The sequence below is a fragment of the Choloepus didactylus genome, chromosome 12 (assembly GCF_015220235.1).
Source record: "Choloepus didactylus isolate mChoDid1 chromosome 12, mChoDid1.pri, whole genome shotgun sequence".
NCBI classification, from domain to species: domain Eukaryota; kingdom Metazoa; phylum Chordata; class Mammalia; order Pilosa; family Megalonychidae; genus Choloepus; species Choloepus didactylus.
In genome coordinates, this window is record NC_051318.1 from 13,190,924 (window position 1) to 13,216,575 (window position 25,652).

General features: G+C 41.0%; 1 protein-coding gene across 7 annotated transcripts in view; it reads right to left on the bottom strand.

The window, feature by feature from the left end:
* Positions 1–25,652, bottom strand: part of WASF3 (WASP family member 3) — a 140,793-nt gene that overhangs the window by 87,887 nt on the left and 27,254 nt on the right. For 2 of the 7 annotated variants that reach the window (XM_037800300.1, XM_037800307.1), the window contains exon 2: positions 4,479–4,573. The exons of 1 other annotated variant lie outside the window; for it this stretch is intronic. The gene's annotated coding sequence lies outside the window, so the exon portion shown is untranslated. Of the gene's footprint in view, positions 1–4,478; positions 4,574–10,316; positions 10,428–17,002; positions 17,040–25,652 lie in introns of those variants that run through there. 4 more of the 7 variants (XM_037800303.1, XM_037800301.1, XM_037800302.1 and 1 more) reach the window with 4 other exon arrangements.

Below are 25,652 nucleotides of genomic sequence, written 5' to 3' on the forward strand. Positions count from 1 at the left end.
ATCAGAGCTCAAGAAGGTTAAGTAACTGTTCCAGTTTGCTAATGCTGCCGGGATGCAAAATACCAGAAATGGATTGGCTTTTATAAAGGGGGTTAATTTGGTTACACAGATACAGTCTTACGGCCATAAAGTGTCCAAGGTAATGCATCAGCAATCAGGTACCTTCACTGGAGGATGGCCAATGGCTTCCAGAAAACCTGTTAGCTGGGAAGGCACGTGGCTGGCGTCTGCTCCAAGTTCTGGTTTCAAAATGGCTTTCTCCCAGGATGTTCCTCTCTAGTCCACAGCTCCGCCTCAAAATGTCACTCTCAGTTCTCTTGGGGCATTTGTCCTCTCTTAGCTTTTCCGGAGCACGAGTCTGCTTTCAATGGCTGTCTTCAAACCGTCTCTCATCTGCAGCTCCTCTCTCAGCTCCTGTACCCAGGATGTTCCTCTCTGGCTGTAGCAAGCTCGCTCCTTCTGTCTGAGCTTATATAGTGCTCTAGAAAACTAATCAAGGTCCATGCTGAGTGGGTGGGGCCACACCTCCATGGGAATTATCCCATCAGAGTTATCATCCACAGTTGGAGGGGCGCATCTCCATGGAAACAATCAAAGAATTACAATTTAATCAACACCACTATGTTTGCTCCCACAAGACTGCATCAAAGATAATGGCGTTCTGGGGGACATAATACATTCCAGCTGACAGAGTAAACTATCCAAAGTGACGTAACTAGTAAGTTTAAGAACTTATATTGTCTATAGTATTTCCTTACATTTTATTTATACGAATACTTTATTACATAAATAATCCACGTTTACTGTAAAGCAACTGAAAAATAGACAAGCAAAAAGATAAAAGTTACCCGCTCTCCCAACACCTACAGAAAAGCCTTGTCAACACCCGTGTGTCTTTCCATGCCTTTTCTAAGAAGAAACTTATATTAAAGCCTGTTCTGTCAGATGCCAGGCTCATAACATTTCTGCAGCAAAGCTCCTGTCTGATCCCCACCTGAGTGTCTGCAGTCTGCAAGGTGCTTTGTGTGCTACTCCTAATGCTTTCAGCAGCTCCCCGAGATTATCATCTTCCTTTTACAGATGAGGAAACTGAGGCTCAAGGATTTAAGTGGATTTTGCTCAGAGGCTTCCACCTCTGAGGATTTGAATCCTAAGATTATCTATTTAAACTCCGTGGTAGATTGAACATGTGCCACAACAAAAGAAATGATCTTAATCTTGATCCGCATTCCTGTGGGTAGGAACCCATTTGTAAATAGGATTCTCTGAGGATGTCTCATTATCAATTTCGATCAGAGAAAGACACAGGGAAAAGGCAGAAGTCAGCAACAACCAGAAAAGCATATGCAAGGAGAGAGAATGCCCTTTGATAGGGGACTGGTGGCATGCTATCACACCGGGAGACAGCAAGCCTTGCCGATGCCCTGATGTTGGACTTCTAGTCTTTAAAACCTGGAGATGATAAATTCCTCTTGCTTAAGTCAACCATTGTGTGGTGTCTGTCATAGCAGTTCTGGCAAACTAAGGCAACTCTTAAGACTTCTCTGCCTCTTCTATACCACTCTCCCATACCAAGTACTCAGCACAGAATATATCACAGGTATGGCCAGTAACATGCCATTAAAACAGAAAATGCACATAATTATTAAACTGTATTTTTGTGTAAATTTGGAAGCACTCAACACAGGTTTTGAAACTATTTCATTGCAGGAGACTTAGAAATCATTCCGGCAAAACCACCCTGAGCCAATCCTTCGTGACATAACTATCAGCAGGAGTTGGGTCTGCAACTCAGGTTTCCTCAACTTCCACGCTCATGATCTTTTCTCTAAACTGCATCATCACTCATCATAAAAATAGCCAAATATGTGGAAATTATCCAGCAGAAATAGGTATAATATCTGGCTCATACTGTTACATAAAACACCTCAATTTATTCTGAAGTATGGCAAGACAAAATGTTTAACTCATCCAAAGCTACATGACTGCTATAATGCAATGAACAAATAATAATTTTGTTTGCCCTCTTAGAATTTAAGAGGACATCTTAACATTGTGTGATAGCTAATTTCACTTGTCAAATTGGCGGGGTTAAGATATCCAGTTGTCTGATGAAGCAAGCACTGGCCTGACTGTTACTGTGAGGGTATTTTCTGTAATTAAATCGTTAATCAGCTGATTGCATATATGGCTCATTACATCTACAATCAACAAAGGAGACGGCTTTCAGCTATGAGAGAAGTCTCATCCAATCAGTTGAAGGCCTTAAAGGGAGAATTGATGATTTCAGGAGTCAGAAAGAGGAATTTCTGTCTCTATTTCATCCAGCCAGCTTCTTCTGGAGAATTCATTGAAACCTTAATAGGTGTTCCCGGCTTGCAGCCTGCCCTACAGAATTTGGACTTGCCAATCACCACGATCATGTGAGCCAATTCCTACCATAAATTGCACAATATTTATATACACATACATCCTGTCAGTTCTGTTTTTCTGGAGGACCCTAAAACACATTGTTTCAGATGGCCCTTTGCTTTAAATTAAAAACCAAGAGCTATTTAATAAAGTTTAAATCAACACGTAACTTTTCGGTACCACAGGCAGCTTTCATCAGCAAAAAGAAGAAAATGCTGAAATAACACCCTCCTAATGGATTATGCTGACTTTTAACTTTAAAAGAAAACAGAAACTTAAAACCACAAGTGATATAAATGTTGTCCTGCTTTTATTATTTTCAGATCATAATCATAGAAAACAAAGTGTAGTAGATACTGTCTACTGACAGTCAACATTTATTCCCATCTGTGTCAGTTTGAAGCGGTCACGGACCCCAGAAGAGCCATGATCTTTTAACCCAATCTTGCTGGGTGGAACCTTCTGACTGTTTCCATGGAGATGTGATTCACCCAACACTTGATGAGACTTTTGATTAAATTATTCTCATGGAGATGTGGATCCTGCCCATTCAGGATGGGTCTTGATTGGTTCACCAGAGTACTTAGGAGAGCTCGAGAGCCGACACAGAGGCTGACACTTGCAGATACTTGGAGATGCAGACAGAAGGACATATGGAGATGCTAAGCTAAGAGATGAAGCCCAGAATTTGCCCTGGAGAAGCTAAGAGAGGACCCCCAGATGCTTAGAGAGAAAGGCCCTGGGAGAAAGAAGCAAGGACGCACAGGAGCTGAGAGAGAGGAGCAAAGACAGAAGCCCAGAGACATTATGAAGAAAGCCATTTTGAACCACAACCCAGGAGCCAAGGACCAGCAGATACCAGCCATGTGCCCCCCCAGCTGAAAGAGGTGTTCCAGATGGCATCAGCCTTTCCCCAGTGAAATTATCCTAATGTGGATGCCTTAGTTTGGACATTTTTATGATCTTAGAACTGTAAATTTATGACCTAATAAATCCCCTTTATTAAAGCCAAGCCATTTCTGGTATTTTGCATAACAGCAGCTTTAGCAAACTGGAACACCATCTCCCCTGTATTACAGAGGACAAGTCTAAAACTTACATTTCTCTGGATCTCTTGCTATGAGAATGCTGAGTGTGACTGACTTCTTCTTCCCCTATCTACATGTCCTTTTATTTCTTTTTCTTGCCTTACTGCACTGGCCAGAACCTTCAGAACATTTTTGAATAGGAATGGTGAGAAGTGACCACCCCTACCTTGCTTCTGATCTTAGGGAAAACCAATAATTATGTTGACAGCTGTGTGCTTTTTCATAGATGTATCAAGGTGGGGATGCTCCCTTCTATTCCTACTTTTCTGAAGGTTTTCCTTCTATTCCTATTTTTCTGAGTCTTTATCATGAATGGATAATAAATACTGCTACATGCTTTCCTGCATCTACTAAGATGAATGGGTTTATTTTTATTCTGTTGTTTCGTCTGCTGATATTGTAAATTACATTGCTTTTTAAGTGCTGAACCAATCCTGTATTCCGGGAATAAATGGCACTTTGACATTATATTTTATCCTTTCTATATACACAGGATTCAATTTGCTAATATTTTGTTAGGTAATATCTTTTCCTGGTAATATAAAGCCTCATACAATCAGGTAGTGTTCCCTCCCTTCTATTTTCTGGAAGAGTTTGTGTACAATGGGTATTATTTCTTCCTTAACTGATTGGTAGAATTCACCAGTGAGGACATCTGGGCTTGGGAGTTTTCTTCATGAGAGGGTTTTTACTATAAATTCAATTTCTTTAATAGATAAAGAGTTATTTAGGTTATTCGTTTCTTCTTGAGTGAGGTTTGATACTTTGTGTCGCTTATGGAATCTGTGCATTTATCTAAGTTACCATACGTACTGACATAAAGTAGCTTATAATATTGCTTTTATTGTACTTTTATTATCTGTAGGATCTCTGTAGGATATGGCCCTTTTCTTGCTTCTACTATTCCATTTGAAATTAAAATTCCAAACTATAACAGAGAAATTAAACAACTTTAAGTGATAAAGGACACACTCTTACCGTATTATCTTTCACTTACAGGTTGCAGAAATTTCCCTCAGTTAGCATCACCACTTTGGCTCAGATATCCGCAGTAACAGGTATCATAATTAAAACTAAAGGGAAAAAAATTAAATACCAGTAAGCAAAACACATTCAAGTCTTAAAAAAAAAGCCTAAATTTAAATTCCACATTTCAACAATTTCATCATGGGAGTGCTACTCCCAAAATTAGTTCTTTTTTAATGAGTGTAAACAACAAGCTAGTAAAGTAGGTGAATTCCTGTATAATTCCAACTCCTCATCCCAAAACAAGCTCTGAAATCAACTTCAAGGAATCACAGAAAATAATAGCCAAAGAGCAGAAAAACAAAAAAGTCTATATAGGCATATTCAAGTGAAACACTCGATCCGTTTACTCAACGGCAACACATAAATTTTAGGTTTTATTACTGTTCACAGAATGAATTGAATATTACTAGCCATACACAAAAACTATACCAGATAAGAGTATTTGTATTAATTTTTTCCACAATATTTGAATTCAATAAAAATCCTGATCATCATTTTAAAAAATATTTTAATAGTACATATAGGAATAAAATAGACAGTGACAAAGATTTTTAACATGCTGAATTGACCCTGTACATTGTTTCCAGGATTAATGATACTAAAGTAAGGTAGCGCACTCTGGTAACAAGTATCGTTTAGCAATGTGCTGTGCTATAAGGTGCAAAAAACATATAATTCATTATCCAGAGGTATCGTTTACATGAAAACAAGAAAAATTTAATGAATAAACATTCATTCATTTAGCAAAAATGTACCAAGTGTCTTGAATAAGTCAGTCCCTCTTTAAACCCTGAAGACACAAAAAATAAGTAAGAAAATGCCTGCTCCTGAAAGCACTCAGCCTTGTGGGGGTGACTGACAGATGCAGATGATTTTAATATGGTAAGACATTGCGGTAAAGAAGCTGGAGCGTCGGAGAAAGCTGGTGCTGTGGGCTGAATCGCGTCCCCACAAAGACATGTTCCAGTCCCAGCCCCTGGTCCTGTGGGCGTGAACGCATTTATAAGCAGCATCTTCAGAGATCCGTTAGTGAAGACGGGCCATTTGGTGTCAGCGAGGACCTTCATCTAGCACGGCTGGAGGCCTCGTGAGTGGAGGAAATTTGGATGCAGTCAGGAGGGGACAGGAGGAGACAGACGGCCATGTGGCGGAGGCGGACACTGAGCTACGAGCGCCAGCAAGACACCAGAACACTGCAGACTTCAGAGGAAGTATGATTCTGTCAACTCCTTGGTTTTGGATGTCCAGCCTCCAAAACTGTGAGACAATAAGTCGCTGTTGTTTAAGCCAAATTGTCTGATGTAGTTGTTACAGCATCTCTGGAAAACTCAGACAGACTGGGAGGGGTGAGGTGGGGGAAGGCAGTGCCTGCCCATAGAAGCCGAGGCACAGACAGACAGACACAGAACCAGGTGGAATCAGGTCAGAAATTTGACTCAAGATCATGAAGGAGGTTTCTACACCATGTCAGTGACTTCAGACCTTATCATAAGTCATGGGAACTGTCACAAGGCTCGAAAGCAACCTTATAAAAGCAATGAAATTTTTATTTAAGGTAGATGACTGTGAAAATTGCTTAGAGTATGATTTTTAGGACAAGAGAAAGCAAGGAGTCCAGTTAAGAGAGTGCAAGTGCCCAGGTGAGAGAGGAATGCCTGAACCAAAATGGGGGCTTCACACAGTCATACAGCACTGGAAAAAGAATTACTTACACTGTGCTGTATACACAGTTACAGAACAGACATGATATAACCGATAGGAAAGTCAACACAAGGTGTCCTTGAAGAACACAGGCAATGAAAAGCGTCTTGAATATTTAGTCTATTCTCTAATAAAGAAGTTCTCCTTTAATTATCTTAAGCAAATGGGAATATGTTCTATTTTTAAAGATCTGATTCTGTGAGAAATAACGGATCCCCTCCGCTGACCTGCTTATTCCTCCAACACTATGTGCACTGTCTGAACCACATTTAAGTACCACGTAGAAGCATCAGCTTCCCCCATTAGACTCTGTATCTAAAGTTTATTTCTTATAAACCCTCCATCCCTGAAAAGAAACTTTTCATCAGAGTAAATACTCAATAAATATTTGTTGAATTGAATGTTCATGTGTTTTGCCACGTGCTTTTATTTTGGGATATATAACCACTGAATGAACTGTGTTTATGGATAAATTAAGTTCCTAAAATCTTCCAATTGCCTTAAAGAGCTGGTCTCTGTAACAGGCGTCTGGGAAATTAGAGGGAGAACCTCAGGGCCCCTAGGTCCTGTTCTGCAGATAGCAGTGGACAAGGTGGAGATGAAGACCTTTTCAGAGAAAAGGCTGCAGAGAGGAAAGGCGGAAAAGAATTTAGAAAAAAAGCTACATAAATGAGTCCATGTTAATAGTTTTTAATTTACAATTTTAGAAAATATATTGCTCTTCCGGTCAATGATAAAAACCTAGCTTATTTTAATTCAAATGGAAAGTAGATTTCTGCCATTTTCAGTAGGGAAGAGAAGCAACTTCCAGTCTACTGAAAAGAACCATGTGGGCATACATGAAGTAACACACATTCCATGCAGGTTGGGTTTTTGAGAACCTACACAGTTAAAGCTGCTACCATTCTTTTAAAGAATGGGGAAAAAAGAGGAGGATCATTCAATGATACTCTAATTTATACATGTCCTATATTTTATTATTTAAAATGGAAAACAGGACACAATTTCCTCTCTCTCTCTCAGGAGCAGCTGTACCACATGATGTTGATTATGCAGAGGTAAAGAAAAAGTGAGTTTTTCTCCAGTAACTGGCATAAGTGGTCACCTTCTCTCCAAATACAGAAAATTATCCCTGGGTTTTAGATGATTCAGGCCAAATTTTACCTCTACCAGACTACCTTACTTTCATAACTTTGAAAATAACCAGCCCTATACATTTCACTTTAACGATGACTAATATCTAGTTAATTCTGTATATGAGCAAGGAAAGTGCCCAACACCCTAACATGTTTTCTGGATGACCATTTATGTTTAGGAATCCTTTAGAATACACTAATTATGAATTTTCCCATTTCTATGAAAGACTAGGAACTATTATTTTTGTTATCCGCTATCATTTGCTGAATGCTTTACTCAGAATTAAGAATACATCTAATTTAATCCTCACGAGGTAGGTATTATTTCTGTTTAAAAAAGTAAAGAAACTGAAGTTCCTAAGGTGACTTTCCCAGGATCACAACAGTTAGGAAGGGGCAAGGGCAGGAGAAGTCTATCTGACTACAAAGTCACTGTCCCTAATAACCACGTGGAAAGCACACCTAGAGCTCCTTCGCAGCCATTAAGGGTGAAACCTAACATCTCCATTAAGAGACATCGTATTACTATCTATAGGGAAGGCGGTGTATATGCGACACTGTAATCCGAATTCTGTTTACATCCCAGGGTTAAGCTCTGGGTGGTTCTGATAACACAGCCCTGGACACACAGTCTCGGAGCCTCCCTGCCCAGTAATTTCCTACCCCTGGCTTTGTGTCCGTGAAGCTCCCTCCGCCTGGTCTGTTTGAACTCGCGCATATTCACATCATCTCCAGCTCTCAGAATGCAGCCTGGCGCAGCCTCCTTGGCCAGCCAGGCACCGACAGTGGTTCTGGGTGGCAGGCACCCTGCACGTCTCTACCCTGGAAGGACCCAAACCCAACCCTGTAGCTCCAGGAACCTCCCAGTTCACCAGAAGAAAAGTCGGATAAACAGGCGATTACGCTCAAGGTGCTGGAGGTTCTCAGGAGGGGCAAGCAAGGCACTGACAGAACAGAGGGAGCTGCAGAGAAGGCCTCCCAGAACCAGGAACATCGGGGCCTACATTAAGATGACAGACGATGAAGACCTAAACTAAGACAGTGTTGAAGTCTTTAAAGGGAACAACTTTGGAAGGCGTAGCTGAGCTGTGACTCAGACACTGGGTCAAGGGACATCTGAGGGCAGTGCTGCCAGCTGCACTTTCTGCAGGGGTGGAAATGCTCAACAGCTCCACTGTCCCACGTGGTGGCCTCCAGTCACATGGCTACTGAGCACTTAAAAATGTGGCTAGAATGACGAGTATGACCAGAGAGCTGAGTTTTTTTAAATTTTATTTCATTTTAATTTGTGTTCATTTAAATAGCAACATATAGCTGGTAGCTTCTGCACTGGGCAGTGCAGCTCTAAGGTTTCAGGCTTGAACACTGGTTTGAAGGTGTTATTAGCCATCTCTGAGAAAAGACTACTAAGATGAAAAGCATACAGACACTCAAATATTTATCAACTGAACCAATCAGTGAACAGAGAAACAAACCAAGCGATCTTTAAGGACCCCTCCCTCTAAAATCCTATCAAAGATGTGCCCATCAACATGTTGGGGACTGTGCCAGTTTCAATGTATTATGTCCCCCCCAAGCGCCATTATCTTTGATGTAATCTTGTGTGGGCAGACCTATCAGTGTTAATTAGATTGCAATTCTTTGAGTGTTTCCATGGAGATGCGCCCCACCCAACTGTGGGTGATGACTCTGACTGGATAATTTCCATGGAGGTGTTCGCCCGCCCACTCACGGTGGGTCTGAATTTAATTACTGGAGTACTGTGTAAGATCAGACAGAAGGAGCAAGCTGCTACAGCCAAGACACTTTGAAGAATGCACAGGAACTGAGAGAGGAGCTTCAGTTTGAATGTATTGTGTCTCCCAGAAAAAGCCATATTCTTTGATGCAATCTTGTGGGGCAAACATATTAGTGGGGATTAAGTTGGAACGTTTGGATTAGGTTGTTTGCATGGAAATGCGCCCCACCCAACTGTGGGTGATGACTGTAATTGGATAATTTCCATGGAGGTGTTACCCCACCCATTCAGGGTGGGTCTAAATTAAATCACTGGAGCCATATAAATGAGGTGACAAACAGAAGGAACTCAGTGTAGCACTGAGTGACATTTTGAAGAGCAACTGAGAGCGACATTTTGAAGAGGAGCTACAGCCAAGAGGGACACTTTGAAGAATGCACAGAAGCTGAGAGAGTAGCTGCAGATGAGAGACAGTTTGAAGACGGCCGTTGAAAGCAGACTGTTGTTCTGGAGAAACTAAGAGAGGACAAACACCCCAAGAGCAACTAAGAGTGACAATTTTGAGGAACTGCAGCCTAGAGAGGAACATCCTGGGAGAAAGCCATTCTGAAACCAGAACTTTGGAGCAGACGCCAGCCACGTGCCTTCCCAGCTAACAGTTTTTCCAGACGCCATTGGCCATCATCCAGTGAAGGTACCCGATTGCTGATGTGTTATCTTGGACACTTTATGGCCTTAAAACTGTAACTGTGTCACCAAATAAAAGTCAATCCGTTTCTGGTGTTTTGCATTCTGGCAGCATTAGCAAACTAGAACAGGGACTGAATCATGTGCCCCACAAAAGGAATGTTATTAGTTTAGGGGTGCCAAAACAAAATGAGCATGGGCCTTGGTCCAATATGGCTGAAGTCCTTATAAGCCATGGACATGGAGAGAGAAGCCACAGGAAGAAGGCAGAAGTCAACGGAAGCCAGAGGAAAAAGGAGCAGACACTACCACATGCAAAGCCATGTGACGGAAAAGCCAAAGACCAAGGATTGCCGACAGGCCCAGAATGCCGGGCTTCAGGGAGAAAACACTGTCTTGCGGACACTTAATTTTAGACTTTTCCTGGCCTCATAACCGTGAGTCAGTAAATTCCTGTTGTTTAAGCCAATCCATCGCACGGTATTGTTTTAGCAGCTGGGAAACCAAGACACCATCCGTGCTCACCTGCATTCTAAACCATGACCTCAATATGGCAGCATCAAAACGTCTTCATGCTGCCCCCAGGTTTCAGTCTAATTCTTCCAATGATATCACTAAATTCAAATTCCTTGTGTCCTTCAGAAAGAAAAAAAGAGATAAACTACATCATGAAACCAGAGCAAATCACAATTTAAGGAATAATCACAGACCAGAGATATTCAAGCCAGGATAAATTAGCTCCTAGTAGAACAGTCATTTACCAAAAAAAAAAAAGGTAATAATAATAATTAATTAATTAATTAAGTTAAAAGTGGGGGGGGGGGACCAGATAAGCTTTACAACAACATGATTTCAGGGAATTTCCAGTATATTACAGACCATTCACCATCTGAGCAGTTCAATTTACATTCAGTTTACATTCCTCTGATGAGAGAAATGACTGAATTTATCTTGTGAAATATCTAATTTTGTTTCATATGGCATTTTAAAAGGTCAATGATAATAAAGTTTTCCCTAGCAATAAGCCCTTTAATCTTAATTAACCATGACATCCGAAGTTGATATAAAATAAATAATTCTGTGATATGAAACTGTCTAACCTGAGAACAGGTTGTGTCTAAATGACGCATTAATCTGCCAATGTTATCCTAATCTGATTGTGTTAGGATTGGTTTACTATTTTGGTCCTTGCCACCTCTTAAGCCTCCAAATTCCGGCTTTCCAGAAATCAGAAAATGGCACGTATCAAACACGCACACATGTTCCAGATAACTCTGTGTCCCCACTTCACTTTCCAGTGCTTCCTCCTTAACCAAGATCAAATTCTAAATTTCTCTTTCCACATCCGAGATCGTGTCACCACTGCTCTTAACCATTCACACATAAAGTTCTATTTACAAGATTATTAGCCTTTTAGAACATATTCCTACTATTAGCTTCAGAGAAACATATCTCGTAGGAATGCCAAATACAAATATTTTTAGTAAGAAGCATGAGTCTAACAACAAAATAAGCAGCTATCTTTGTGTTTCTCTCCTTCTTCACTCAGGTTTGTTATGAGAGCTTTAAAATTCCCTAAGTTTCAATTCCCCACTACTACAACAGTCCTAAATCTTTTAAATCAGAGCCACTAGGAACACATTTAGCTGGCCCTATAAATCAATTCAATATATGTGAGTTCTTAATATAGAAGGAGGCAAAAACCATGTTAAGTAATAAGACAAGATCCCTGCCCTCAGAAAGCTTTAGCTGGTGGGGAAGAGTAAACACGCCCAAATAAAAAAAATACAAGCAGCAGAAGGGACAGTGTGCTAAGTAAACAAAAAGATAGTTAGTGAACAGTCATTGAACATCTATGATGTATCTCACTCTCAGCTAGATGCACTTCCATTTTAATAAGTAATGAAATATTTTAATAATTAATTTCAGTAATAAAAACACTAATTATACTGTAAGAGTGCATATGAGGAAAAATTCTCCCAGTTTGAATAATTTATTCATTCAAAAATTATTGATCACTAACCTAAATACGAGGGACATAAGACATTTTCTCCCTCTTCCATTTAATGAGCAAGAACTGCCTAGTAAAGTATGAAGAAAGAGCAATCAATTCCTGGTATGATATATGACTGCAGAGATCTGTGACTGGCCCATGCCTCTGAGCTGACCGTCCCTGGCCAGAGAATCTAATAGTCCAGATAAAGATCCGGGCCCACATCAGCCCCTCAGCAATTCATTCAAACATTTTACTAGCTTCCTACTATGCATGAGAATATAAACATTAATCAGGCAAAGAAAAAGTGAAGCTATGTGCAAAAAGACGCAGCCACAAGTTAGTAAGCGCTAAGTGGTAAGACAGTCAGGCAAAGTGCTCTGGGAGAAGAGATTAGTTTCAGGTGCAGCAAACAAGAAAAGATTTAAAATTTGCATGTGGAACAAAGTAACACCAAGAGATTGATTACTGTCCTTTGAGATGCACAGAGCATGCAAAGTTAATACAAAGATAAATGCATCGCCATTTAAATATTTTCTCATCATGAATGGTTCCCAGATGGAGAGCCTTCCCCCGAAATCAAGTTGTGTGTGTACCTGCCTGTCTGTCTCCAAAGAGGCTAAAAGAAACTAACAGTTCCCAAACACCTGCATGTCTCATTAAAGAGCTGGGAGGGGGCTGAGCCATCTCCCACTATAACCCCCTTAAGCCTCTGCTGGAATATTGTTCAAGGAGAGGGAGTTCGAGTTTGTAACCCCACTCACAGAGGAACACGATGTGAAATGACGTTTCTCTTTACATTCAAGTTACATTCATCCTTACAACTTCCAACCACGGCTCTGCTCTGCCCACTGAAACCAAACAGAATCTACCACATCCTTTCCATTTTCCAAGTTTCCAAGGGGCTAAACCTTCGCAGACCGTCCTGCTATTCCCACTCTCCAGCCTGTCCTTTAGGACATGCTGCTCAGAGCCATATACCTCAGATGCTGCTGAAGTGAGCTCTGATCCCCCAACAGGGCCACGCCTTCCGTTAGGACAACTGGTCTCTCCCAGTTTGTGTGATGAAGTGGCTTTGATCTGCCAGTTCTCGACATTCCAGCCACAAGTGGGGCAGCCAAGTCCAGGTTCCCGGGAAGAGCCACCTGTCCAGTGCCCTCCCACCACCCCTCCCTAACGCTCTAACCACAGACCAGCTCCCCACTCCCTTCCTCCCTTTCTAACCATGTGACGGATCTCAGTGGTCACTTCCACTGCAAAGCGTGGTGTAACTCTCCTTGCATATAGCCAGGGTCTCCTTCTCGGGGCGCCATCCACACAGAGCACTGCAGCCCAGTGGGCTCAACTGAGGTGAGCCCAGACCTAGCTTTGCTGGTTGCTCTTTGTAAGACCCTGGGCCCTTTAAGTAAACTTAAATTTCCCTAACCTTAAGGATGAGACTGTGAGAATTCAACCAATCCTGGAAAGAACCTGGCCTCCATGCCCGAGAAGCACGCAAGGGAAAGTCCCAATTACTACTATGACCACACTATTTTAAGTTTGTGAAATGCCCCAGGGGTGGAAGGGCTCCAGGACTTTGCAAAGAAAGGAGTTCACAGCAGCCCTGTGATAACTGGGTTATGTACCTCAACAAAGACATGTTCTTAATCTTAATTCAGAAGAAATTTAGACATAGTCAGAGAAAGCCATGGAGAGGAGATGTAAGCAGAAAGTTAACGGAACCCGAAAGAGAAAGGACATTGACATGTGAAGTGAGCAGAGACACAAGCCAAGTACCCCCAAGACTGCCGGCAGCCAACACCAGAATTAGAGGAGAAAGCCTTGCCTTCCTGATGCCTCGATTTCAGGACTTCTCCTAGTCTCAAAACTGTGAGCCAGGAAATCCCCACTGCTTATGTCAACCCATTGTATGGCATTTGTCATAGCAGTCTGGCAGACCAAGGCAAACCTCTCATTCAATGTTTGGTCCAGAACAAAACAAATTATCAACAAATAAATTAACACATGAATACCTAAAATTGAGTTGCTTTACTAAGTCCAGGTTTAGTTTAATTTTTAAATTGGCTTAGTCACTCGTTACCACAACTAAAAGTACCGAACTGCTCGAGATCAAAGACTTTACAAGTTGAAATTGCTCAGAAGTTTGTATAAATAGGTTTTCAAAGGGACAGTGGATCACCTAACCTGATGTGCTTCTGCTGGCAGGTGACCACTAAGCTGTGTTGTGAAGGTGTCACTGGACCAAGGCGGTGGATTCTTTGCCCCATGTGCTCAAGTGACCAATCCTGAGAGACAGGGGTCTCAGAGAGAGAAAGAGCTGTATTGCTGGGCGTGACGCAGGAGAGCAGATGGTCTATGGGTCCAAAATCTGTCTCCCCAAACTGCAGTAATTCTAGTAGTTTTTTAGCATCAAAAGATGGACAGGTTTTAGGATAACAAGCACAGTGGCCCCAGGTTATGTAACTAGAAGTGAACTCATTATTGAGCATATGCAGACTGACTACATGCTTAGTCACAGAACGTATGTAAGAAAATGGCGGCCTTCATATGATGTGGGTGTGCTTTTTAGTATTATAATGAGGTATAAGTGACTTGTAGGTTAAAGTCTAAGCTACTGTGCATGTCAGGCGGGCCAATTTTGGTTAGATCCAGCTCCGGTTATCAAGATAACTTTGGACTTGGGATGGATTAGCTCTGGCCTGACCCAGGACCCTTCATTAATAAGCATTAGGGGCAGTCCTTCATGATCATAAGACTCTAAAGTCAAAAAACTGGATAAAACGGATACAAGTGAAGGTCAGTCACAAGGTTTTTACAATCAGAAAGGCATACAATAAAGGCTATACAATCATTATTAGAGACCAAGGTAGCTGGATTACAGTTCGAAGATTTCAGGTATTTCCCTGTGGCCACTCTAACATACCAGAAAGCAAAAAGGAATATCTATATAATGATTCAGTCATCATAAACGGCCCTTAAATCCTAACTTCTCTGCAAATGTTCCCAGGTGAGACATCTGGCCCTGGTAGCCACCCAGTCGAGCCTCAGGCCTCGGACTTGCCACTCTTTTCACACTAACACATTTTTTTCTCTTTTTCCTGTTTTTAATTCCTAGCACCTGGCACAATGCTCAAAAAACACCTATCAAAAAGTGAATTTTCCTGGATGCCTGAGTTTAAATTAAAAAAAAAAAAAAAAAAAAAAAATCACACTGCATCTCCCTGAGCAGGGGACTTGCCTGGTGTTCCAAGAGCTGAGCTCGCCAGGGCTGGCTCCATGGAGCCACAGGGCCTGAGAACTGGGGGCCACAGGACACCAGCTGTTTCCAGTCAACCCAACACTTAATGAGCTTTTTTGCAATGGGCATAAAAAGATAAAGTAATAATAACTTGCTCACGATAAATTAAGGTTTCCAGCTTGAGGAAAGGTCACAAATCAGGAGCAAGTAAAAAAAAAAAAAGTTGTTTGGCTTCATTATGGAACAATCTAAAATCATTAACTATAAATGTGTACTGGGCTCAACAGGCACCATTATGCAATTTCCTCTGGCTTGAGATGCTGCAGTGAGGCAGGGGTGGAGCAGGGGCCAGGCACAGTGGGAGCTGACATCTCGCTGGCTGGAGTGAGCTGACCACGGGGAGTAAGCAGCTTGAAGACCAGAAAAACAGGGTGAGGACAGAGGGCCCTGGGTCATTTGTTCCAGAACTGTCCCCAGGGACCCTCGCTGCAACAAGCTCATTGGTTAAGGAATCCAGAATCACAATCCCAGAATCTTTTTAAAACTTCCCTGTTTTTTCAAAAAGTGGGACAACTTGTCCTTCCCCAGTCTTCTGGCCCTCTTCCTGTAGTTCATGATTCCACAAAGATTACCAACCATGTGATTCTACAGAGGCCCTTGAAGATAATAGTTTAAACCTTGAAACAGATCCAGCCTGAAAGTATTTTCTTGCCTAAACTACTTTCTATTTTTCTCTGCTTTAATTACTGAATCCGTAACTGAAATTCATCACTGATTCAAAGAGATGCTAAAAATAGTCTGTTTTTGAATGTAGAAGGAGAAATGCCATGTAATTTTGCTTCTAAATGGACTCTCATTTCTTTTCACAGCTCAGAAACTTACTCATCAAATACATTTCCTCTTTTTTTATTAACAAAAAATGTAAAACACTTCAGATACACATTAAAAATTAAGGTCCAATACTAACTGTGCATTTGTAAGTGTGTTAAGTGAAATCTCAGGCACAGACTAACCTTACTTAAAGACAGGCTCTTGGCTCCTTCTTTTCACTAATCATGGCCTGCACGAAATGCCTTTGATTGCAAGATACAATCTCATTTACATATGATGAATGAGCCAAAACAAAGCCATTATCCAACAGGTTCTCAACCGCAAATGGCAAATATTAAGAACAACTTACCTGTGAATCCACTGTGCAATTTACAAAGGGCGTTCACATAAATCACCTCGTTTAATCTCCACAACAACCTTGCCACAGGCAGGGTAGGAATTACTGTAATGATCTTACAAATTAGGAAACAGGCTCACAGAGATGAAATGACCGGCCCCAATTACACAGCAAGTGAAGGTGGGAGTGGCACCCAATCCCACAGCCTTCTCACCTTAGTCCCTCATTTTCTTCTAAACTCAGCTTCTTCCATGGCTCCCTCCCTAATCATGCTTTCCAGACCACCCAGCCCAGCCTGATCACCCTTTTCTTCCAGCGGAACTTGAAAAGAGCTTCCCCATGTGATACCCAACCTGCTACCCTCCACTGCTGTCTACCTTCCGGTGCATGAGCTCTGTCTGCTCAACTCAATTAGGAGCCCCTTGAGGGTAAGCACTATATTTTGCATTTCTTTAATCCTTAAGGTCTAGGATAATACCAGGTACCATAACAGGCACACATTAAATGAAAGGCATACCTCATCTTACTGCGCCTTGTTTTACTGCGCATTGCAGATGCTACATTTTTTACAAACTGAAGCTTTGTGGCAGCTCTGCGTTGAGCAAGTCTACTGGCACCACTTTTCCAACAGCACATGCTCGCTTCACATCTGTCATGTTTTAGTTAATGTACACTGTTTTTTTAAACATAATGCTATTGCACACTTAACAGATCACGGAACTTTTATATGCACTGGGAAACCAAAAAACTCACGGGCCACACTTTACCACAGTGATCTGGAACTGAACCTGCAGTACCTCCAAGACCTGTACCTTTTATGATGCCACCTGTCCAGAGTCATCCTAACTTCAGCATCCAATCCACGGCATCCCCTGTAGCTTCAGCCTCACCTTCCCAGGTCCAACCAGGTTAGCATCTCTTCACAAGCCACCCTAAGTGAGTATAAGAGAGGTCTGCTGAACTGTGGTTAACGTAATCCACACCTTTCACCAGGTTCTGAATTGCTGCCTTTCTCCCACACCTAGATCCTGGCCTGGGTTCTGCCTGCAACACGGGTCCTTGATCACCTCTTGCTCACCTTACCCACTGGTTAGCTGTGTGTTTTACTTCCTTGATCTGACATGCTTTGATTCCTGAATATCCATCTGGTTTCTGTTCAGGTGTCAGGGTGCTTCACCTGTAATTTCCAGTCTTACCTGGGCACTCATGATCCTGACTTTCTAACCTGTCTTCACATCAGTGACATCCACCAGCTACCCAAGGTGCCACCCAGGCCCCAACACAGGGAGCTGCTGAGCCTTCCACAACTGGCCAACGGACAGAAGTTGCCTTCTTTTTTACCTTCCGCTCATACCTGGAGTTCTGCATCTCCACAGCTGTTTCTGCAGGTACCAGAGACAGTTACTCTTACCTTCCTTGACCTGCATCTCTCTTCCCTCTTCAAACATATCCTGGGCTAAAATACCACACAACAATCAGCATCCGGCTGGAAACCAATGGATTAGAGCATAAACAAATTAGGACTACCATTTAAGCTAACTGAATAAGCTGAATTTTAAATCTGGACATAGAAAATGATTACATAAGTGAACAAAAATACCTAAGAAGTCTACGCATTATCCAATGGAATAGCAGATGTAAATGCTGCATTGCAGAGGGTTTTTTTTTCCATTACCATGACAATTTTTATATATTCCAGAATCAAAATACATCTCAAAACTAGTTTTGTAATACTAAACCTGACAAAGATTTGGCATGCAACTGAAGTAACCTTAGTCATTTTTCCTCCCTGAAGATAAAGTATAGAAGCGGTCACTATAATAAATGGGCCCATAAACTTCCACCCGCAGGGTCCCCTGTGTGCTCAAACAAGAATGACAAGCACTGCAGGAACATTTTACAACTTGTCTATATTCAATGCTCCGAAGCCTGAAGTTAAACTCTAGCATACACTATATCTAAAACAATCAGGGAACCAAATATCTCACCATCACACGGCAAGATGACTACCATGTACGAGAGCCAAAAGCAAGCCAAAACCAGGAAACAACTGATCACCACCCAGAAATGAACATAAAATTCCAGTCACCTAGAATTATCTGCTTACTACGGAAAATATTTCTAGCACTAAATTCAGTCTTCTATTAATTAAGTAGTAATCGCTACTTAATTAGTGGTGTCCAATATAATCTTGTGGGAAGCCTCGTTTTCTGAGTACCAGCAGCTGCCTGGTAAATGGAAACAGAGGCCTGAGTTCCAAGCCGGATCTGCCAAAAAGAGCCCAAGACCTTGGGAAAGTGATAACTATTTGGGCTCAATCTCCCCATCTGTAAAATAAGGTTAACAGTATCCTCCCTTAGAGGGCAAAGATGAGGGATGATGGGCTCCTACGTGCAAAAAACATAGCAAGGTGGCAGTGGCACTTAATGGACAGCAGCCACTATTTCTCTACTAGTAAATGCAAGACATGCATTCTGCCATCACAACAAGAAGGCAGAAAAGAGCAAACGTCCCAAGGTGGCAGCTTTACCTGGACCACTATTTGCAAAGGAAGTGCTGACACCATCACGCTTATGTATGCAAATGAGATAGCCACCTTCCAATTCTCCTGGAGGTTTTGGCGGAAGCAGTGACCTGTCTCCAAATGACAAGGTCAATGCTTGTGGGAGGTGCAGAGGTACTGGCTTCCCTGACCCCAGTCGCCTCATATAAAGAAAATTAAAGACAAAAGCAACTAAATATGCCAAACAAAAGAATTAAAGTAAATTATATTAAAGCTATAAAATAATTATGCAACCCTCTATGTAGTATTTCAGAAGACTTTAATTAGTGATAAAATTCTTATACTTTACTGACCTTACTATTATATTGTATTGCATGATATTTTATTTTTATCTTTTTTATTATTCTTTAAAAAATTTTTTTTCACATTAATCAATATGTTCAAGTGCTGATTGTAGTGATAAATGCATAACTATGTAATGACACTGTGAACAAATGATTGTACACTGTGGATGACTGTATGGTATTTGAATATATCTCTATAAAATTGTAGGAAAAAAATAAATAAGGATAAAAGTGCTGGAGAAAACAGGGAGAGAGAGGGATGTACGTATTTACTGTTGGTGGGGAAGTAGAATGGTGTAGCCTATCTGGAGGACAGTGTGTGATTCCACAAGAAACTAAGTATGTGGGTGCCATAAGGTCCTGCAACCTCATTAGGGGGTATATACTTGGAGGATCTGAGAGCAGGGACATGAATGCACATTTGCACACTGGCGTTTATGCAGGCAGTATTCATAATTTGCAACGGGCAGAGGTGGCCTAAGGGTACATCGACTGAAGAACAGAATGGTGAACTGTGGTGTACACATACAATGGAATATTGAGAAACTGCAAGGAGTGAAGCTGTGAGACATGCAACGAGGTGAATGGATCCTGTAGACAGCATTTTCATTGAAGTCCACCAGAAACGAAAAGACAAATATTATAATGCCTCACAAATATGGACTAACTACAATGTGTAAACTCAGAATTGAATCTAAGAGCATAGCTTATCAGGGGAATGCTTATTGTAACAGTCCCTAGATTGTAAGCTCTTACAGCAGTCACATCTGTTCTCGAATTGTAATGGCTCTCTCCAAATTCTGACATGCTGATCCCTTTGTGTATAACCCGGTCAGCCTCTGGAACTTTGGATATCTATGTGACAACTGAAACTCAGAGCTAGAGCTTGGCAGACATGAATATCAGTATCAGTGCTTACAGCAACTCTTTAAAAAGCTGAAAAAGAGTCCAGATTTCAATTAGAGATATGAATGAAACAGATCTGGTTAAGACTAAGGCAAATCAGGCCAAAGGGTAAAGTACGATACTATGTTTTAAAACTTCAACTTCTCTGTAAGGCCAGGGGAAGAGATGTTTATTTGATGCAGGATCTATATTTTCTGTAGTACACTAAATAATTTAACTTGTACAGTCAATTTATTCAAACACCACAATCACATGGAATTTTGAATAAGAAGTGAGATCTGGTAGATTTGTACAAGTTAGTGTAAAATAGCAATACATCCCAGAATAATTTAGGCAGAGAAATAAAATATATATGCAGGGACCCCCTGAGGAGCTGAGGGAAAGCGCAGAAGTGTTGGACTTCCTTCCCCAACTGGGTTGTGTTTGATGTTCTCACAAACACTAAGGACTGGTGGTTTGCTGTGCCAAGCCCTTGATCTTGGGGCTCGCCCTTATGAAGCTCGTTACCACAAAGGAGAGACTAAACCTGCTTATAATTGTGCCTAAGAGTCTCCCCCTGAGCACCTCTTTGTTGCTCAGATGTGGCCTCTCTCTCTAGCTAAGCCAACTCCGCAGGTGAACTCACTGCCCTCCCCTCTAAGTGGGACCTGACTCCCACGGGTGTAAATCTCCCTGGCAATGCAGGATATGACTTCTGGAGATGAATCTGGACCCGGCATCATGGGATTGAGAACATATTCTTGACCAAAAGGGGTAAGTGAAATGAAACAAAATAAAGTTTCAGTGGCTGAGAGATTTCAAATGGAGTCGAGAGGTCACTCTGGTGGACATTCTTATGCACTATACAGATATCCCTTTTTAGGTTTTAGTGTATTGGAGTAGCTAGAAGTAAATATCTGAAACTATCAAACTACAACCCAGTAGCCTTGATTCTTGAAGACAATTGTATAACAATGTAGCTTACAAGGGGTGACAGCGTGATTGTGAAAACCTTGTGGATCACACACTCTTTATCCAGTGTATGAAAGGATGAGTAGAAAAATGGGGACAAAAACTAAATGAAAAATAGGGTGGGCTGGGGGGAGGTGATTTGGGTGTTTTTTACTTTTATTTTTAATTCTTATTTTTATTTTTTCTGGTACAAGGAAAATGTTCAAAAAAAAGATTGGGGTGATGAATGCACAACTATATGATGGTACTGTGAACAACTGACTGTACACTTTGGATGACTGTATGGTATGTGGATATATCTCAATAAAACTGAATTTAAAAAATCAGTTGCTGGAGCTCTAGGTTCAGAGACCTATTTCAGTAATTCAGGTTAAGAGATCACAGTGATGGCAATGGAAGGGTAAGAAACGGTCCGATTCTGGATATGTTTTGAAGGTAGAGCTAACAGGATTTTTCTAACAGTTTATATGGGATATAAGAGGAAGTCAGGAATTAAGAATGAATCCAGTTTTGGGTCTGACCACCTGGAAGAACTGATTGCTATCACTGATAGGGGCAAGTTTCCAAGAGGGGCAGACTTAGGAGAAGACTCGGAGCTCAGGTTTGCACGTGTTCAGTTTCAGATGCACACTGAATATTCAGGGGAGATGTTGGGTAGCAGCTGCATATTCAAGTGTGCATTTAGGAAGGAGGCCCCCGCCTCCTGGATATATAAATTTGAAAGTCTCTGGCATGACAATATTTAAATAAACAGACTGAATGGAAGTGTTTTGGTTTGTTAAAGCTGCCGAAATGCAATATACCAAAAATGGGTTGGCTTTTACAATGGGGATTTATTAACTTATGATCTACAGTTCTTAGGCCATGAAAATGTCCAACTCAAGGCATCAACAGGATGACACCTGGACTCTGAAGGCAGGGGCTTCTGGGGCTCCTCTATCACATGGCAAGGCCATGGCAATGTATGCCGGTCCTTCTCGCCAGAGTTTTGTTGCTTTCAACTTCCAGCTTCTCCGTCTGTAGCTTCCTTCCTCAGCTTCTATGTATTTTCTGTGAACTCTTATTTTCATCTCTTAGCTTCTGTATGTGTTGTATCTCTTATAAAGGACTCCAGTAAGAGGATTAAGACCCACCTTGAACGAGGTGGGTCCCAGCCTAAGTGAAATAACCTAATCAAAAGGTCCCACCTACAGTAGGTTTACACCACAGTAAAGGATTAAAACAACATGGCCTTCAAGAGATGGAAACAGCCCAAATGTCAATCAATGGACAAATGGATAAACAAACTGCAGTATATACATATGACAAAGTGTTATGCAGCAAAACAGAATAAAGTCGTGAGGCCTATAACAATGTGGATGAACCTTGAGGACACCATGTTGAACAAAATTAGCCAGAAACAAAAGGACAAATATTGTATGGTCTCACTAATATGAATTAACATAAAGGAGTGAACTCTGAGAGTTAAAGTTGAGAACACAGATTATCAGGAGATAGAAAGAGAGTAGAGATTGGGCTTCTGATGCTGAAGGAGTATAAAATGTTCAACAGGATTGACTGTAAAGATCCAGAAATGGATAGCACAATACTATCTGACGGTAGCACAATGTTGTAAGCATAATGAGCAAAGCTGAGTGTGAGTATGGTTAAAAGAGAACGCTAGGGGGCATGTATGACATCAGAAGGAAAGATAGACGGTAAAAACTAGACTGTATAACCTAGTGAAACCTGGAGTGGACAATGACGGTGATTAAATGTACAAATATAATAAAGTTATTACATGAGTGAGAACAAGTGAATGTCACCACTGCAAGGTTTTCAAAATGGGATGGTATACGGAAAAAATACAATCAATACAAACTAGGGTCTATAGTTAACAGTAATATTCTTCCATTAATTGTAACAAAGGCAACATACCAAAGCTAAATGTCTATGAAAGGGGGATTTAAGGAGGAGTATGGGATTCTTGTTTCTCTGTTTCATTTTTTTATTTTTTTATTTTTTAAATTTTTTTCCTCTTCTTTCTTTGCAGAAGAAATAGAAATGTTGTCATATAGATTGTGGTGGTGAATACATAACTACATGATTATACCACGAGCTATTGATTGTTAACTTAGGATGGGTTGTATGGTACGTGAATAAAATTGTTTAAAAAATAAAAAAACTAGTTGCTGAATGAATGAAAAGTTATGTGGAATTCCATTCCTACTTTCTACATAAACACACAAAAGAATTACCAGACTACCAAATCTCATCCAGATCTTTCTGTGTTTAGACCTCATCCAGATTATTTTCTGTGCATAAATTTGTGGGGATGTCTATGGTTTAAGAACCACATTTAAAGATGACATCTGTGGAAGGAAAGATTTTTAAAGAGAAGAAATAATTTCCCATCTTTATGACTTTAGTTTTCTTCTTGAATTAAAAAGAAAAAGGTCAAAATTCTAAAAAGTTACTGAAGCAAAAGATATTACATCTTTGTACAGATAGTTAAGAGAGGGTAACCTTCTTAGTTCAGAAACAAGTAAAAGCAGGGATCAGGAATTTGACCCTCTTTTTCTGACTGAGATTAAATGGAGGGAGGGAGGGGACCTCAGCAGAGTCATGGGTAAGAAATTAACAGGATAGAAATTAACAGGGTGGAAATCAAAGCATCCAGGCTTCAAATCAAGAACACCTTGACAACGTCTTGCAAACTGAGGACTGACAAGGCATATTGATGAGAAAAGCTGTCAGAACACTATTCCAATAGGAGCCCTCCGTGTCAGCCTTCCCAAAGGGAATGGTTTCCAAGAGGAAAGGCAGTTACACACCCAAAAGAAAAAGCATTTGCATTTTTTCTTTCTTTCCTGTACACGAGCTCAGGAGGGAAACCATGCGGACTGGCACAAATCCAGTCAAGAAACTAATGAGAAAAGAAGTGTGAAAATGCCTGATATAGGTGCACCCTGGCTTTAATTCAATGCCAGAAGCACAACTATGGTCCTCAGAAATACTGAAACCCAAAGTCACATCTAGCCAAGGTGAACATATATCTATCCGTGTTCAGGACAATCCAAAGTGTGACGTCTGACGTTCTCTCAGGGGTTGAGGAGACACTACACCCCAACCTATCCTAAATTTAAAATGTCATGAGAAGCGGTTCATTTAAACACATATAAATCTGCCACACGGGTGCTTTGGAGAAATAACTAAACGGAAGATTTAAACACTAGATATATGCAAAATCACTTTACAGTACAATCAAGATACCTACTTTATTCTTAGCCTTGACCTAATGGTAAAGCAGCAGGACCACTCATGCAAATGCATCTTCCGCCACTGTCACGCCAGGCACGCTTCGCCCAGCCTCGCAGGCTGTGTGGTCTCTCTACCCGTTACCGCTTGCAGCCCGCAATCCCTGCTGAGCTCACTTGCAGCAACGGTCTGCAGTCAGCCAGTCAAAAGGCTTCCCGCCATGACACCATGTCCAGCCATCGCTGCCTCGCAGGCACTTGCCCACTGCAGCCCCCCAAGCCAGTCCTGAGATCAGCTGTGTTTAGTGCTAAATTTGTTGGCTGTTAGAATAAGGTGAAACTTTTTCCAAACCAATATTCTCACAAGACAGAAGATTCCCGACAGCCCACCGATTTGGTTAAACAAAACCAGAAGGGAACCAAGTAATGATCCATCTAGTAGTTATTAGAAAAGTAGATATGCAAAAATATTAAAGAAATGCAAACTGAAGCTGTAATGTGATGCCGTTTTCACTTAGACTAGCAAAGGTTAAAACGTGAAAAATCCCAGTGTTGGCCACAATGTAGATAAACTGACCGTGACTCTTAAACTTTACCGGCAAACTAAGCTTTTTAAGACTTCAAAGGGTCCACAAGAACAAATTAAGACTAGTGGAAAAAAACATGTATTTCCCAAAATGTAATCTGTGATGACATCTGAAAACATTAAGGCAATTTCTGGGTGGGGATGACTGAGGTAGAAACATTAGCTTTCCTTGTAAAGCCCTGATTCACTACTCTGTGACCAACCCCACTACTGCCCCTGCCCAGAACTGACTGGACCAGTACAGACACTACCCCAAATAAGCCAAGTAGTGTTTCTTACCCAGGAATTTGGAATTGGGACTCTGTGGTTCTGATTCAGTCTGGTCCTGTTTCTCTTGAATGGAAGAAATATAAAACTCACCTTGAGATCTGTGCCTGAAGGAACCAACATTCCTGATGGGTCGTTTTTCCATTTAGTACACAAATAAACAGCATTTGAGCATTCAATAAACTGACTATCACTTTGAATTTTTCAAATTTACATCCTTGGATTATTTTCCGCTAATATTCTTGTTTTTTCTAAACTCCTTTCTCTAACCTTTCTGTTTTCAGTAACACCAATTTATATCAGCTTATTCGAGTATCACATTTGTTTCAGCTTAAGAACGTTATTTACATTTCTTAAATACACAGAGTCTGGTAACTAGATGAAACTGTGTCCAAACCTCACTCCCTATGTCAAAACATTAACTTGATGGGATTACAGGCTCTCTGGTAAATTTTTTAGAGGTCTATATATACACATATTCCTCAAAACAATTTTCCAAAAGGGGCAAGAAAAAATTTTTAATACGTGATTTATAAAGTCTTCATTTAATGTATTGGTGATGGCCATTCATCTACAGAGGAAGGCAAGTTTCTCTCGTTTGTTCCATTACTTTCTGATCCGTACCCAATTTCTATTACAGAATTATAAAAACTATCGATGTTATTCTCC